Below are 14,357 nucleotides of genomic sequence, written 5' to 3'. Positions count from 1 at the left end.
TTCCTCCAAAGCCTATTCATCCTTCCACAGTCCCTCCCTCACTCTAAAACATGGTTTATATAAACATACAAGCCTAAGTATGGGTAAAATATGCATTTTTTTACATCTCTTTTTCTTTTATTCCTGTATTTAATTGGTCACTATATCCTGTGTATTCTCATTTTTAAATTTAAAACTTTGTCCATTCATCTCCATTATCATTTCTGCTGCTTTAACCCAAACCCTCATCCTATCTCATTTCTTTTGAGATTAAGTGTTGTGTATTATGCTTTAATTAGAGTTCTAATTAGAGTTCCCTACCCCAATTTGGTATACCAAAATAGACCATCAGACATTTGCTAAGTGAATAAATGAATACCTAACATTTATATTTCATGAAGATTACTCTACTGTCTAATACTAACACAGCAGTTGTTATTCACCAGGCATTACTCTAAATGTGTTAGCTATATTACCTTATTTAATATTTATAAATTTCTTTTGAATTAGGTACAATTATTCCTATTTTATAGATGGGGAGATAGACATAGAGAAGTGAACTGACTTGTCCAAGTTTATACAGCTAATAAATGGCAGAGCCAGAATTACATCACTGTTTGGCCTTAAATCCATGCTTTCAATCACTGCACTTCCTTACATTTCCTTTTGCTCTGCTTCTATGTATTACATTAAGACCCTAATTATTTTTCCATTATAGCTATGAGAATACAATGGTTACTCAATTTACAAACTTACAGATACAGATCTGGAAATAAATTCATATTTTCAGCTTCCTCCAACCCTTCAACTAATCCTAGAGCAATTCAGAACCAAGTTAGTTCAGAGTTTAAAGGGAAACTGGAGATTAAAGCAGGGTCCATTGGCCCAATAACAAATAGAGATGCAAACAACCAGCATGGTTCCTATAACCCAAAGCAAAATTAGACCTCAGGAGCTGTATCTGAATCTCTTGGTGAATATTAGCCCTGTCATGTTGGACAATGGGTAGCACTGAGTTGAGAAGATAAGGCTCTAAGGCAGGACAAAACATAATATGGAGCTGCCATTTAGGACAAAGTGAGTAGATGCTCTAGAGTAAAAGTAAAAGACAAGTCCACATAGAGGAATGGATTAATGTCAATAAATGTAAAGGAGTCAAGAATATGAAGAAACTGAGAGCCAAGATGGGTCATGGATGAGAGAGGGGCAGAGAGCAGACAGCAGAAGAGAATGTGTGCCAGAGGCAAGAATGCCTTCAAAATGAAGCTAAAGTCACTTCAGATGTCTTACACTCTGTGGTAGATTTTTGAACCAAACATCAGAAGACTGCTTATAATTTGATTCTATGAGCAATCACATGTGCAATCCTGGAAAAGCTACTTAAACAATCTGGAACTCACCTTTCTCATCTGTAAAATCAATTTTTTATTTTTTATTTATTTTATTTTTTTAAAGATTTTATTTATTTATTTTGACAGAGAGAGACACAGCAAGAGAGGAACACAAGCAGGGGGAGAGGGAGAGGGAGAAGCAGGTTTCCCACAGAGCAGGGAGCCTGATGTGGGGCTCGATCCCAGGCCCCTGGGATCATGACCTGAGCTGAAGGCAGATGCTTAACCAACTGAGCCACCCAGGTGCTCTGTAAAATCAATTTTTTAAAGATTTATTTTATTTATTTGAGAGAGAGAGAGGGCATGTGAGTGAGGGGAGGGACAGAGGGAAAGGATCTCAAGCAGGCTCTGCTGAACGCAGAGCTGGATGAAGGGCTTAATCTCATGACCCTGAGATCACGACCTGAGCCAAAATCAAGAGTGGGACACTTAACCAACTGAGCCACCTAGGCACCCCTGTAAAACCAAATTTCAACATGGGTAATCTCTGATAATTACATAGTTACCAAGTCTAGTATCATTTACACAATGGTTTTAATGATTTTTGATCATGGACGACTCTTAATAGCAAAGAAATCTTAGCAAGTACCCCCATTTAGGAACATGCTAAATGGACAAATTTGTAAATTATTTATAAATGTGTTATTTTGTACAAACATCACTTTACTAATACATTAAGTATGTTATGAAACACAGAAATAGAAACATAAAGATTAAGCAATACAGTTAAATGCCTTATCAACTGTGATGTATCATATAATCATTACTATCTCCAGGCACAGTATACAAGTAGGGTGAGGTTTATCATTATAATGGATGTAAATGCCTATTTAAAATAGTCCTAGACAATTTTGATTTTTTTTTAAGATTTTTTTTTTTTTATTTGAGAGAGAGAGAATGAGAGACAGAGAGCATGAGAGGGAGGAGGGTCAGAGGGAGAAGCAGACTCCCTGCTGAGCAGGGAGCCCGATGCGGGACTCGATCCCGGGACTCCAGGATCATGACCTGAGCCGAAGGCAGTCGCTTAACCAACTGAGCCACCCAGGCGCCCGACAATTTTGATTTTTTGCCCAATTCTTGTTAGATCTGATTAGATTTTCATTACTTTTGTATTGCAGTTTGGCTGACGACGAGCTTTTTCTTGGATTTAGAGAAGTATTAGCAATGTTAGTTTCTTGTTCACCCACTCTTATATATCAGTATTATCTTATGAAGTTTCTTGGAAAAAATCTTTTAAAAAATATTTCCATTATGTAAGCCTTCATTCCGTTAACTAATTAACAGTATACAAGTATATCACAGTATATCTCATCTGACTTTTTGGATTCCCTCACTAGCAGCTCCGAAGAGAAGGACCAAATGCAGGTCATTTTCTTGGGAGGTGATCTTTGGAAGCACAGGAGCACGTTGCTGCCGGGGACTCAATCACAATACTGACCTCTCAGAAGCCATGTTGGACATACCTCAGAATCATCCTTTCCTGGATGACTGAGGCAGCTGGCACATTTATCCACCAATTTTCATTTCCCATTGGTTGATGGTTGTTGCCAGTGGCTTTAATTCCCCTCCACTTCTGGGTTACACCTGTCTCTGGCAGAGCGAACTCCAAACTCCCATGGTGCTGGAGAATCAAGCAGAGAAGAGAGATGCTGGTGCTAGAGGTGGAAGGCTAAATTTTAGCGTGCTGCAAACTGTTTACTGCACCTCAGGTGAATTCAGCTGGGCTCAGCGAGAATGGCGAGTGGTATCTACAGTGTCTGCTACACTTGGTGATGGTGAGGATTAGGAGTAAGGTTAAGATTAGTAAACTGTGATAAATTGAAGCAAACAAAGAAAGGACAGCACTGGTATCTACCTCTCCCCTTCTTTCCTCAGGATGTACTCAGTTCCATATTTTGGCAATCTGTGTATTAAACATTAATAATAAATTATAATTTTTGGGGATGCCTGGGTGTCTCAGTAGGTTAAGCGTCTGCCTTCGGCTCAGGTCATGATCCCAGGGTCCTGGGATGGAGTCCTGCATCGGGCTCCCTGCTCAGCCAGGAGCCTGCTTCTCCCTCAGCCTGCTGCTCCACCCCTGCTTGTGCTCACTCTCTCTTTCTCTGTCAAATAAATAAAATCTTTTTTAAAAAGTATATTTTTTAAATATTTTTAGACAAAATATGTAAGTGGAGGCTCTAATATTTTCTTTCCGCATTTTGAAGGTCATCTTCTATACCTCTTAGGGGCATGCATCTCTGACTTATGATCAGCTCTAGAGTTGGGTGACCTAAATGCCAGGTTCCTTAAGCTACTGAGATGTACCTTCTGAAAAAAGCTGCTTCAGACCCAGGAAGACATACCAGGTGTTGCAGGTTCTGGCAACCTTTACATCTCTAATGCAAAATTGTGGGCTTCTGCTAACAGCACACCTGCATATCCTCCAAGGACAAGTGCGGGAATACCCTGGAGGCCTCTGGAGGGTGCTAAAACATCAGAGCCCTCTTAACAGGAAATACTGCAGTGAGCGGCTACCTATTCAAGAAAACAAACTAGAGGGAGGAAGAAAATGACATCTATCTGCATATAAGCTATTCTATAGAGCAAGTTTAATTATTGTATCATTGATGTTTATAATCATGGTGGAGCTAACATTTTCTCTTTGGCATCATCACAATTCTATACATGAGGTTAAAAAAATTAATTGAATAATTTTGACATTTGAATGCCATCGATTAGGCAACTCCTGTATGCTAAATCCCCGTAAAAAGTGGTGTGAGTTATAAAAAAGACCAGTAAAACTCAGTCTCTTACTTTTCATATCATGGGGGGGATGAACATTGCATATAAGCAACCATAAAGCAAGGTGGAAAGAGGTAAGATCTGTAAGAAAAATACGAAGGGCTGTGAATATTCTAAGATAGAAAAATTATTTCTGCACCAAGCAATTTATTATTTCTTGTGATAATAGCTAAGCCTAACCCAAATTCCATGCCTTGGAAATTTCTTTAAACATGGTCCACTGGTAAGCCCACCAGTTGAAGTTTAGTAGTAAGCAGCCTTGGGCTTAGAAAAGACAGAGAAGTCTGAGATGGGCCTTTAACTCAGTAATAACTACACTGGACTCTAAAAACGCCTTCAAGAGACAAAGCAGAATACATTCTCTAACTCTCAATCATAAAGAAAAATCTAATGTTTTGTGGTATGTTTTTAAGCCACAAGCTTTTAAGAATATAAAAGCAAACAATGGAAAAAATTGTACACTATTTGTACTGACAATATATTGTTGCAGCTTTCTTGAGCATGAAAATATTTTCTCAATAAAGGTTTTATCATAAAATGGAAACTGATATGTTAGGTGTCTTTTTTCTTAGTCAGAAATCAATTTATAATGAGATTATACACATGAAAGAATTTGTAACAGATATTTTAATAGAAAATCAAGTTGAGTAGAGCTATTCAGAATTATAATAAATAAAAAAAGAATTATAATAAATAATATTTCATGCTCAAATAAGTAGGAATTCTATACTTTTCATATTAGGTATTAGGTACAACTTGAGATCTAATAAGTACATTTTCCATTCTGTCCAAAGACTTAAAAAATGTTATAATGAATTGCTTACAATAAAATGTATTTGTCACATTAGCTATATACAATATATATTTGACAACTTTTTATTTATTTATTATTAGTATTTAAACTTACCGAAACATAGTTGACACACAATGTTATATTAGTTTAAGGTATACAACATAGTGATTTGACTATTCTATACATTTTTCAGTGCTCACCAGGATAAGTGTCATCACCATAAAATGTTATTACAATGTTACTGACTATATTCCCTATGCTGTACTTTTGATCTTGTGATTTATTTATTTTATAACTAGAAGTTTGTACCTCTTAATTTCCTTCCCCTATTTCACCCATCCCCGAGCCTTCTGGCAACCTCCAGTTTGTTCTCTGTATTTATTATTCTGTCTCTGTTTTTGTTTGTTCCTTTTTTTCTGCTTTTTTTTAGATTCTATGTAAGTGAAATCATATGGTATTTGTCTTTCTGTGTCTGACTTATTTCACCTAGCATAATACTCTCTAGATCCATCCATGTTGTTGCAAATGGCAAGATCTCATTTTTCTTTATGACTGAGTAATACACCTTATATGTACACACACCACATCTTCTTTTCCATTCACCTATTCATGCTCACTTGGGATGCTTCCCAATTTTGGCTATTGTAAATAATGCTGCAATAAACACAGGGGTGACTATCTTTTTGAATTTGTGTTTTTGTTTTCTTTGAGTAAATACCCAGTAGTAGAATCACTGAATCATATGGTATTTCTATTTTTAATTTTTTGAGGACCCTCCATACTATTTTCCACAGTGGTTACACTCATTTACATTCCCACTAACTCTGTATGAAGTTTCCCTTTTCTCCACATCCTCACCAACACTTGTTATTTCTTTTCTTTTTGACATTAGCCATTCTGACTGGTGTGAGGTTGATATCTCATTTTAGTTTTGGTTTGCATTTCCCTGATGATTCGTGATGTTGAGCATCTTTTCATGTGTCTGTTGGCTATCCCTATGTATTCTTTGGAAAAATGTCTACTCAAGTCCTCTGCCCATTTTTTAATCAGATGTGTGTGTATTGAGTTGTATCAATTTTTTGATCAGATGTGTGTGTATTGAGTTGTATCAGTTCTTTACATATTTTAGATATAAACCCTTTATTGGATATATCATTTACAAATATCTTCTTCAGTAAGTTGCCTTTTTGTTTTGTTGATGGCTTCTTTTGCTGTGCAAAATCTTTTTATTTTGGTGTAGTCCCAATAGTTTAATTTTGCTTCCCTTGCCTGAGGAGACAGAGCCATAGATACGTTGCTATGGCCTATGTACAAGAGATTACTGCCTATTTCCTTTTGGGAGTTTTATGGTTTTAGGTCTACATTTAAAGAAACATTTTGAGTTTATTTTTGTGTATGGTGTAAGAAAGTGGTCCAGTTGCATTCTTTTCCATGTAGCAGTCCAGTTTTTGCGACACCATTTATTGGAGAGACTGTCTTTTCCCCATTGTATATTATCGCCTCCTTTGTCGTAGATTAATTGACCATATAGGCATGGGTTTATTTCCATCCTGTGTCACTGATCTATGTATCTATTTTTGTGCTGGTACTATACTGTTTTGATTACTATAGCTTTGTGGTATATCTTGAACTCTGGCATTGTGATACTTCTAGCTCTGTTCTTTCTCAAGATCGTCTTGGCTATTTAGATAACTCTTTAAAAACACTTCAATCACTACCTCCAAATTAGTATTTACATATATTTTCTTCATGTGAGCTCTGATAAGCTTTGTTGAAATTTCAAAACTTCTCATAACACCAAGCTCCTGAAGTACCTACTTAAATTCTGTTGTTTGATGCAATGAATACCCCACTATTGAATCTACATCATGAAAAGTATACTATTTTTTTATCTTTTTTTTTTTTCAGACAAGTTGACTCATCTTTTTTCTTTAGGAAGGAGAGAACCAGTGCTTCCAGTTCCTCCTTTTTCTAATTCATCCTCCATACTGTTACTGAAGAGATTTTTTTTAAGGCAAAATTCTGAGCATATCACTCTTTCCTCAAAGCCTTCATAATACCTCATCACCTCCAGAATAAGGTCCAGACCCTTTAGTGTAACATTCACAGCCCCTTACACCCCTTGCCTCAAACTACTCCTTGTATCCCATTCTCCCACAATACCAATAAGTTTGTGGTTCCCTAAACATGTCATATTTTTTCTTTCTTTGTTTTTGAACATTCAACACTACTCAGAGGACTTTCCACACAGACACTTTCTTTACCTGCCTGGTAAAGTCATATTCATTCTCTAATACTCACCTTAACATCACCTTCTTCTTGAAATGTTTTGACCTCACACAGTATGGATTGCTCCATTCTATGCACTACCCATGCAAATTATGATACCTCATGTATGGCAATTAGTTGTTTACATGGTTGACTTCTACATCAGACTATAGTCCTTTCTTCTTTGTGTTCTCACTGCCAAGGAAAACACCTATTGAAGGACTACATGGATGGATGGATGGATGGATGGATGGATGGATGACAAACTAGAGTCTCAATCAGCTACTTTAATCCTAGTGCAATTTGAAATACTTAAATAATCAATCTGATACCTTCTTAGCTAATAAGTTTTTAGAATGATTTTTAACTTCCAGAAAAAAAGTTTAGAACTTATATTACAGCACTTTTAATGGGAACTGAACTTTCTTTTACCCTCTTTCCTAAAGAAAAAAGATGAGTCACCCTGTCTGAAAAAAGAAGATAAAAAATAATACACTTTTCATGATGTAGATTCAATAGTGGGATATTCACTGCATCAAACACAATTTTATTTAAATTGTAGTTAGTTAACAGTGCAATACTGGTTTCAGGAGTAGAATTCAGTGATTCATCACTTACATACAACACCCAGTGCTCATCACAAGTGCCCTGTTTAATACCCATCACCCATCTGGCCCACCCCCACCCACCTCTCTCCCTTAACCTTCAGTTTGTTCTCTATCATTAGGAGTATCCATGGTTTGTTTCCCTCTTTCCTTCTTTCCCCCTTTCCCATATGTCCCTCTGTTTTGTTTCCTAAATTCCACATATGAGTGAAATAATATATTTGCTTTTCTCTGATTGACTTATTTCACTTAGCATAATACATTCTAGCTCCATTAACATCATTGCAAATGGCAACATTTCATTCTTTTTGATGGCTGAGTAATATTCTATTATATATGCACCATATCTTCTTTGTCCAGTCATCAGTCAATGGACATTTGGGATCTCTCCATCATTTGGCTATTGTTGATAATGCTGTTATAAACATTGGGGTGCATATACCCCTTCAAATCTGTATTTTTGTATCCTTTGGGTAAACACCCAGTAGTGCAATTACTGGATCATAGGGTAGTTCTATTTCTAGTTTTTTGAGGAACCTCCATACTGTTCTCCAGAGTGGCTGCACCAGTTTCATTCCCACCAACAGTGCAAGAGTGTTCCCCTTTCTCCACATCCTTGTCAACAGAAAAGTCAATTCAGGTCCTCTGTCCATTTAAAAAATTGGTTTGTTTTTTATTACTGAGTTGTAAGAATTCTTTGTATATTCTAGATATAAATCTGTTATCAGATATATGATTTATAAATGTTTTATCCCATTCTGTGGTTATCTTTCATTTTCTTGATGGTGTCCTTTGAAGCATAAAAGTTTTTAGTTTTTTAATATATTTGTTGTTACTGTTTGTGTTCTTATTATATCTAAAAAGGCTTTCCTTAACCTAAGGTCATGAAGATTTATTCATTTTTTTCTAAAAGTTTTATAGTTTTAGTTCTTACACGTAGGTCTATGATCCATTTGGAGTTCATTTTTTTAGAAGGAAGGAGCCTAAGTTCATTTTTTTGCATGTGGATATCCCATTGTCTCAGCACCATTTGTTGAAAGCAATCTTTCTTTATTAAATGGTCTTGGCACTTTTCCCAAAAACTGAGTGAACACAAAGGTGAGAGTTTATATCTAAACCGTCATTTTTATTCCATTGATCTATTAGACTATCCTTATGCCCCCACAACATTCTCTTGATTACTGCAGCTATGTAATATGTTTTGAAGTGATCAAGTGTGAATCCTCCAAATTTGTTCTTCTTTTTCAAGATGATTTTGGCTACTCTGGGTTCTGTGCATTTCTTTATAAATTATATCATCAATTTATCAATTTCTGTAAAAATCTCAACTGAGAATTTAATATGGATTGTATTGGCTGTGTAGACCAATTTGTGAATACTGCCATCTTAAGTCTTGTAATACACAAACAAGAGATGTCTATCCATGTTTTTAGACCTTCTTAACATCTTTCAGCAAAGTTTTATAGTTCCCCCCCTGCTTTATTGAGGTATAATTGCAAAATAAAATGATATATATTTGAAGTGTGTGATGTGATGAATCCATCGCCTCACATAGTTACTATTTTTTACTTTTGAGGTGAGAATGTGTAAGATCTACTCACATAGCAAATTTCAAGTAGACAATACAATATTATGAACTATAGTCACCATACTGTACATTAGATCCTCATAATTTATTCATCTTGTAATAGAAAGTTTGTACCCTATAACCAACATCTCCCCATTTCCCCCACCCTCTGCCCCTGGCAACCACCATTCTTTTTTTTTTTTATTCCATATATAAGTGATAACATACATAGTCTTCCTCTGTCTGGCTTATTTCACTTAACATAATACCCTCCAAGTTCATTCATGTTGTCACAAATGGCAAGATTTCCTTCTTTTCTATGGCTGAAAATATTCCTGTACATGTAACACATTTTTGTTATCAGAATAGATAGTAGATATTAGGTAAAATAGATATTTTCTTTCTCTATCCATCAGTGGACAGTTAGGCTATATCCATATGTTGGCTACTGTGTATAATGTTGCAATGAACATGGGATTGTTTCTTTTGAATATATACCCAGAATCACTGTGGTTTTGATTTGCATGCCCCTGATGATTAATGATGTTGAGAACCCTTCCATGAATCTGTTGGTCATTTGTATTTCTCCTCCCGCTCCCTCTCCTCCTCCTCCTTTACAGAAATATCTATTCAGGTCCCTTGTCAATTGTTTAATCACTTCTTTTTGCTATTGAGTTGTATGAGTTCCTTATATATTTTGGATATCAGCCCCATTTCTCATATATGGTTTGCCAACATCTTCTCCCATTCCATAGGTTGCCTTTCCATTTTGTTGATGGTTTCCTTTGTTGTGCAAAAACTTTTAATTTGATGTTGTCCCATTTGTCTATTTTTGCTTTTATTACCTACACTTTTGGTGTCATATCCAAAAAAATCATTGCCAAGATTAATGTCAAGGAGCTTTTTCCCTTTTTCTTCTAAAAACTTTATAGTTTAAGGTCTTATATTTAAGTCTTTAATCTTCTTCAAGTAATTTTTGTGAGGGGTATAATCTAGGATCCAGGATCATTTCCATGTGGATATCTAGTTTTCTCAGCATCATTTGTTGAAGAGACTATCTTTTCCTTTATTGAGTTTTCTTGATATCATTGTCAAGATTTCTTTGGCCATATAGTTGAAGGTTTATTTTTGATCTTCAGTTGATTTTTGAATGAACTCAAGTCTACCATGATTAGATGACTCTTTACCTAGCAATTAAATGCATGGCTTCTTGTATCAGTCTGCAGGAGTGTAAGTACTCCACCATTTACTGTGATGTTAGACAATATACTTTCTGCAACATATTTTCCTTATCTATAAAACAACAATAATGATAGTGCCTCCCTCAGGATGGGATTATGAAGAATAAATAAAAGAAAACTTATTAAAAATGCTCACTACATAGAACTCAAAAAAATCTTAGCTATTATTATTGCCTATTTTTCACAATTTTATTAGGGCACATTCAACACAATTATAGCTCCCTAAGGATCTTCAGATGGTTTCCTATGAATTTTAGGATTGTTTATTCTATTTTTGTGAAAAATGCCAATGGAATTTTAATAGAGATTGCATTGAAGCTATAGATCATTTTAGGTAGTATGGACATTTTAACAGTATTAGTTCTTCCAATCCATTTATTTATGTCTTCCTCGATTTTTTTCTGTAATGTTTATAGTTTTTATTGTTCAGGTTTTTCACCTCCTTGGTTATATTTGTTAATACTTGGTTAAATTTGTTAATACTTGGTTAAGTTTTTTGTTTTTTTTTCTTTTTTTTTTGATGCTATTGTAAATGGGATTGTTTTCTTAACATCTTTTTTGGATAGCTCATTGTTAGTATACAGAAACACAACTGATTTTCATATGTTGATTTTGTATCCTGAAACATTACTAAATTTAGCAGCTCTAACATTTTTTTGGTGGAGTCTTTAAGGGTTTCTATATTTAAGATCATGTCATCTACATAGGGACATTTTTACTTCTTCCTTCCTGATTTGGATGCCTTTCTTTTCCTGCCTAGTTGCTCTGGCAAGGACTTCCAGTAATATAGTGAATAGAATATGGCGAATAAAGAAAAGCACCCCTGTCTTGTTACTGATCGTAGAGGAAAAGCCTTTGGATTTTCACTGTTATGTTAGCTGTGGACTTGTCATATTTGGTTTTTATTATGTGGAGGTATGTTCTTTCTCTACCTAATATTTTGAGAGTTTTTATCATGAAAGGATGTTGAATTTTGTCAAATGCTTTTTCTGCATCTATTGAGAGGATCACACAATTTTCATCCTTCACTTTGTTAATCTACTGATTTGTGTATATTGAACCATCCTTGCATCCCAGGGATAACTCTAACTTGATCATGATCTATGATCCTTTTAATGTCCTGTTAAATTCAGTTTGTTAGTATTTTTTCATCTATGTTCATCATGGATATTAACCCGGAATTCTCTTTCCTTGTAGTGTCTTTCTCTGGCTTTGGTATCAGTGCTATGCTATCTCATAAAATGATTTGGAATGTTCTCCCCTCTTCAGTTTTTAAGGAGTTTGAGGAGGATTAGCATTAATCTTTTTTTAAGTGTTTGGTAGAATTCACCAGTGAAGACATCTATTCCTTTCTTGGGAGATTTTTGACTATTGATTCAATCTCCTTACTATAGATCTAATCAGACTTTGTATTTCTTCATGATTCAGTCTTGGTAGATTGTATGTTTGTAGGAATTTGTCCACTTCTAGGTTGTCCAATTTGTTGGCATATATAATATTTTAGGAGCACTCTCTTACAATCCTTTGTATATCTGTGGTGTCAGTTGTTACTTCTCTTTTGTTTCTGATTTTATTTATTTAGGTCCTTTTTCTTTTTTTTTTCCTTGACGAGTCTGGCTAAGGCTTTATCAATTTGATTTATCTTTTCAAAGAAACAGCTCTTGGTTTCAATGATTTTTTTTTTTTTAGTCTTTATGTCATTTCATTCTGCTCTGATCTTTATTATTTCCTTATATCTACTCACATTGAATTTTATTTGTTTTTTGTAGCTCCTTTAGGTCTAAGTTTAGTTTTTTCACTTGAGCTTTTTTTGTTTCTTGAGGTAGGCCTGTATCACTATATATTTCCCTCTTAGAACTGCTTTTGCTGTATCTGAAAGATTTGGGGCCATTATGTTTTCATTTTCATGTGTCTCCATATATTTTTTAATATCTTCTTTGATTGCTTCATTGACCCATTGTTGTTTAGTATCATGTTGTTTAGCTTCCATTTGTTTGTGTTTTTTCCAATTTTTTTCTTGTGATTGATTTCTAAATTTATACTGTTGTGGTCAGAAAATATGTATGGCATAATTTCAATCTTGTTAAATTTACTGAAACTTATTTTGTAGCCTAACATGTGATCTATTCCAAAGACTGTTCCATGTACAGTTGAAAAGAATGTGTTTTTGAATGGAATGTCCTGTATACATCTGATAGGTCCATCTGGTCTAATGTGTCACTCAAAGACATTGTTTCCTTATTGGTTTTGTCTGGATTATCTATTCACTGATGTAAGTGGGGTATTAAAGTCCCCTACTATTATTGTATTGCCATCAATTTCTCTCTTTATTTTCACTAATATTTGCTTTACGTATTTAGGTGCTCCAATGTTGGGTACACAGATATTTGCAATTGTTATATCTCTTGTTGGATGTCTCCTCTTTCATTTTTGATTTTTTTATTTGTTTTTTCTTTTTTTCTTAGTCTAGCTAAAGGCTTGTCAATTTTGTTTATGTTTTGAATAAACAACTCTTCATTTCATTGATCTTTTCTATTGGTTTTCAGTTTCTAATTCACTTATTTTTGCTCTCGTCTTTGTTATTTCCTTCTTTTTGCTACCTTGGGCTTAGTTCTTTTTTTTTAGTTCCTTGAGGTATAAATTTAGATTGTCGATTTGAAATACTCCTTTTTTCTTAATTAGGCATTTAGTGCCTGCTTAGAATTGCCCTCTTAGAACTGCTTTTGACCTCCATCAAAAGAACCAGCTGCCTGGTAGCACCTGCTGTTGTACCTCCTTATCCTCCCACATCACTGCTGCTGCTTTGGCTGGATGACCCCTTATTGGGGATAAGTCTCCCAACTTTGAGGCCAATACTATCATTGGCCACATCCATTTTCATGACTCTCTGAGAGTCACATGGGGCATTCTTTTTTCCCAGGCTGGAGACTTAACCCCAGTGTGTACTACAAAGCTTGGCAGAGCAGCAAATCTGGCACCAGAATTTACCAAGAGGAATGTTAAAGATGATTACTCTTTTAATAGATGATGTTGAAGACCACCCTGCCTGGAGCAAGGGTATCAATGCTTACAATGGTGAGAAGTCCACAGAAATGTTACCTTTTCCAATCACTGATGATAAGAATCAGGAGTTTACTATCCTGTTGAGCATGCTTGGACCCAGCAGAGAAGAATGAACAGGGCATGCCTGTGACAGCTTGTGCAATGTTTATTTTTGATCCTGATAAGAAATTGAAGCTGTCATTCTCTATCTAGCTACCACTGGGAGGAACTTTGATGAGATTCTCGAAGTAGTTATTTCTTTCAAGCTGACATTGGAAAAGAGAGTTGACACCCTGGTTAATTGGAGGAATGAAGACAGTGTGATGGTCCTTCCAACTATCCCTGAAGAGGTAACCAAAAAAATTTTCCCTAAAGGAGTCTTTACCAAGGTGCTCCTATCTGGCAAAAAAAGACCTCCGCTATACTCCTCAGCTGTAAGGTTCTCTGAGAAGTTGGTGCTGGAATTGCTTGCTTAGCACAGTGAGCCAAAGGATGCTAGCTGCTAATCATGTTTTCCTGCAGCAATTTTGTAAAAACATCCTGGTATCATCCTAAAAAAAAAGGGGGGAATTGCTTATCTGCAGTTTGGTATGTTGTGTTTCCATTTTCATATGTTTGAATATATTTTTTGTTTTTCCTTTTGATTTCTTCTTTGATCCATTTGTTGTTCGGAGGTGCATTGTTTAATTT

General features: G+C 35.3%; 1 pseudogene; it reads left to right on the top strand.

The window, feature by feature from the left end:
• The first annotated feature begins 895 nt into the window (after positions 1-895).
• LOC110583569 lies at positions 896-14,105 on the top strand (annotated as a pseudogene).
• Positions 14,106-14,357: the final 252 nt, after the last annotated feature.

Source organism: Neomonachus schauinslandi, chromosome 8 (assembly GCF_002201575.2).
Source record: "Neomonachus schauinslandi chromosome 8, ASM220157v2, whole genome shotgun sequence".
NCBI lineage: Eukaryota > Metazoa > Chordata > Mammalia > Carnivora > Phocidae > Neomonachus > Neomonachus schauinslandi.
Note: the sequence above shows the minus strand (reverse complement) of the source record. Positions and strands in the feature narration are given on the sequence as shown.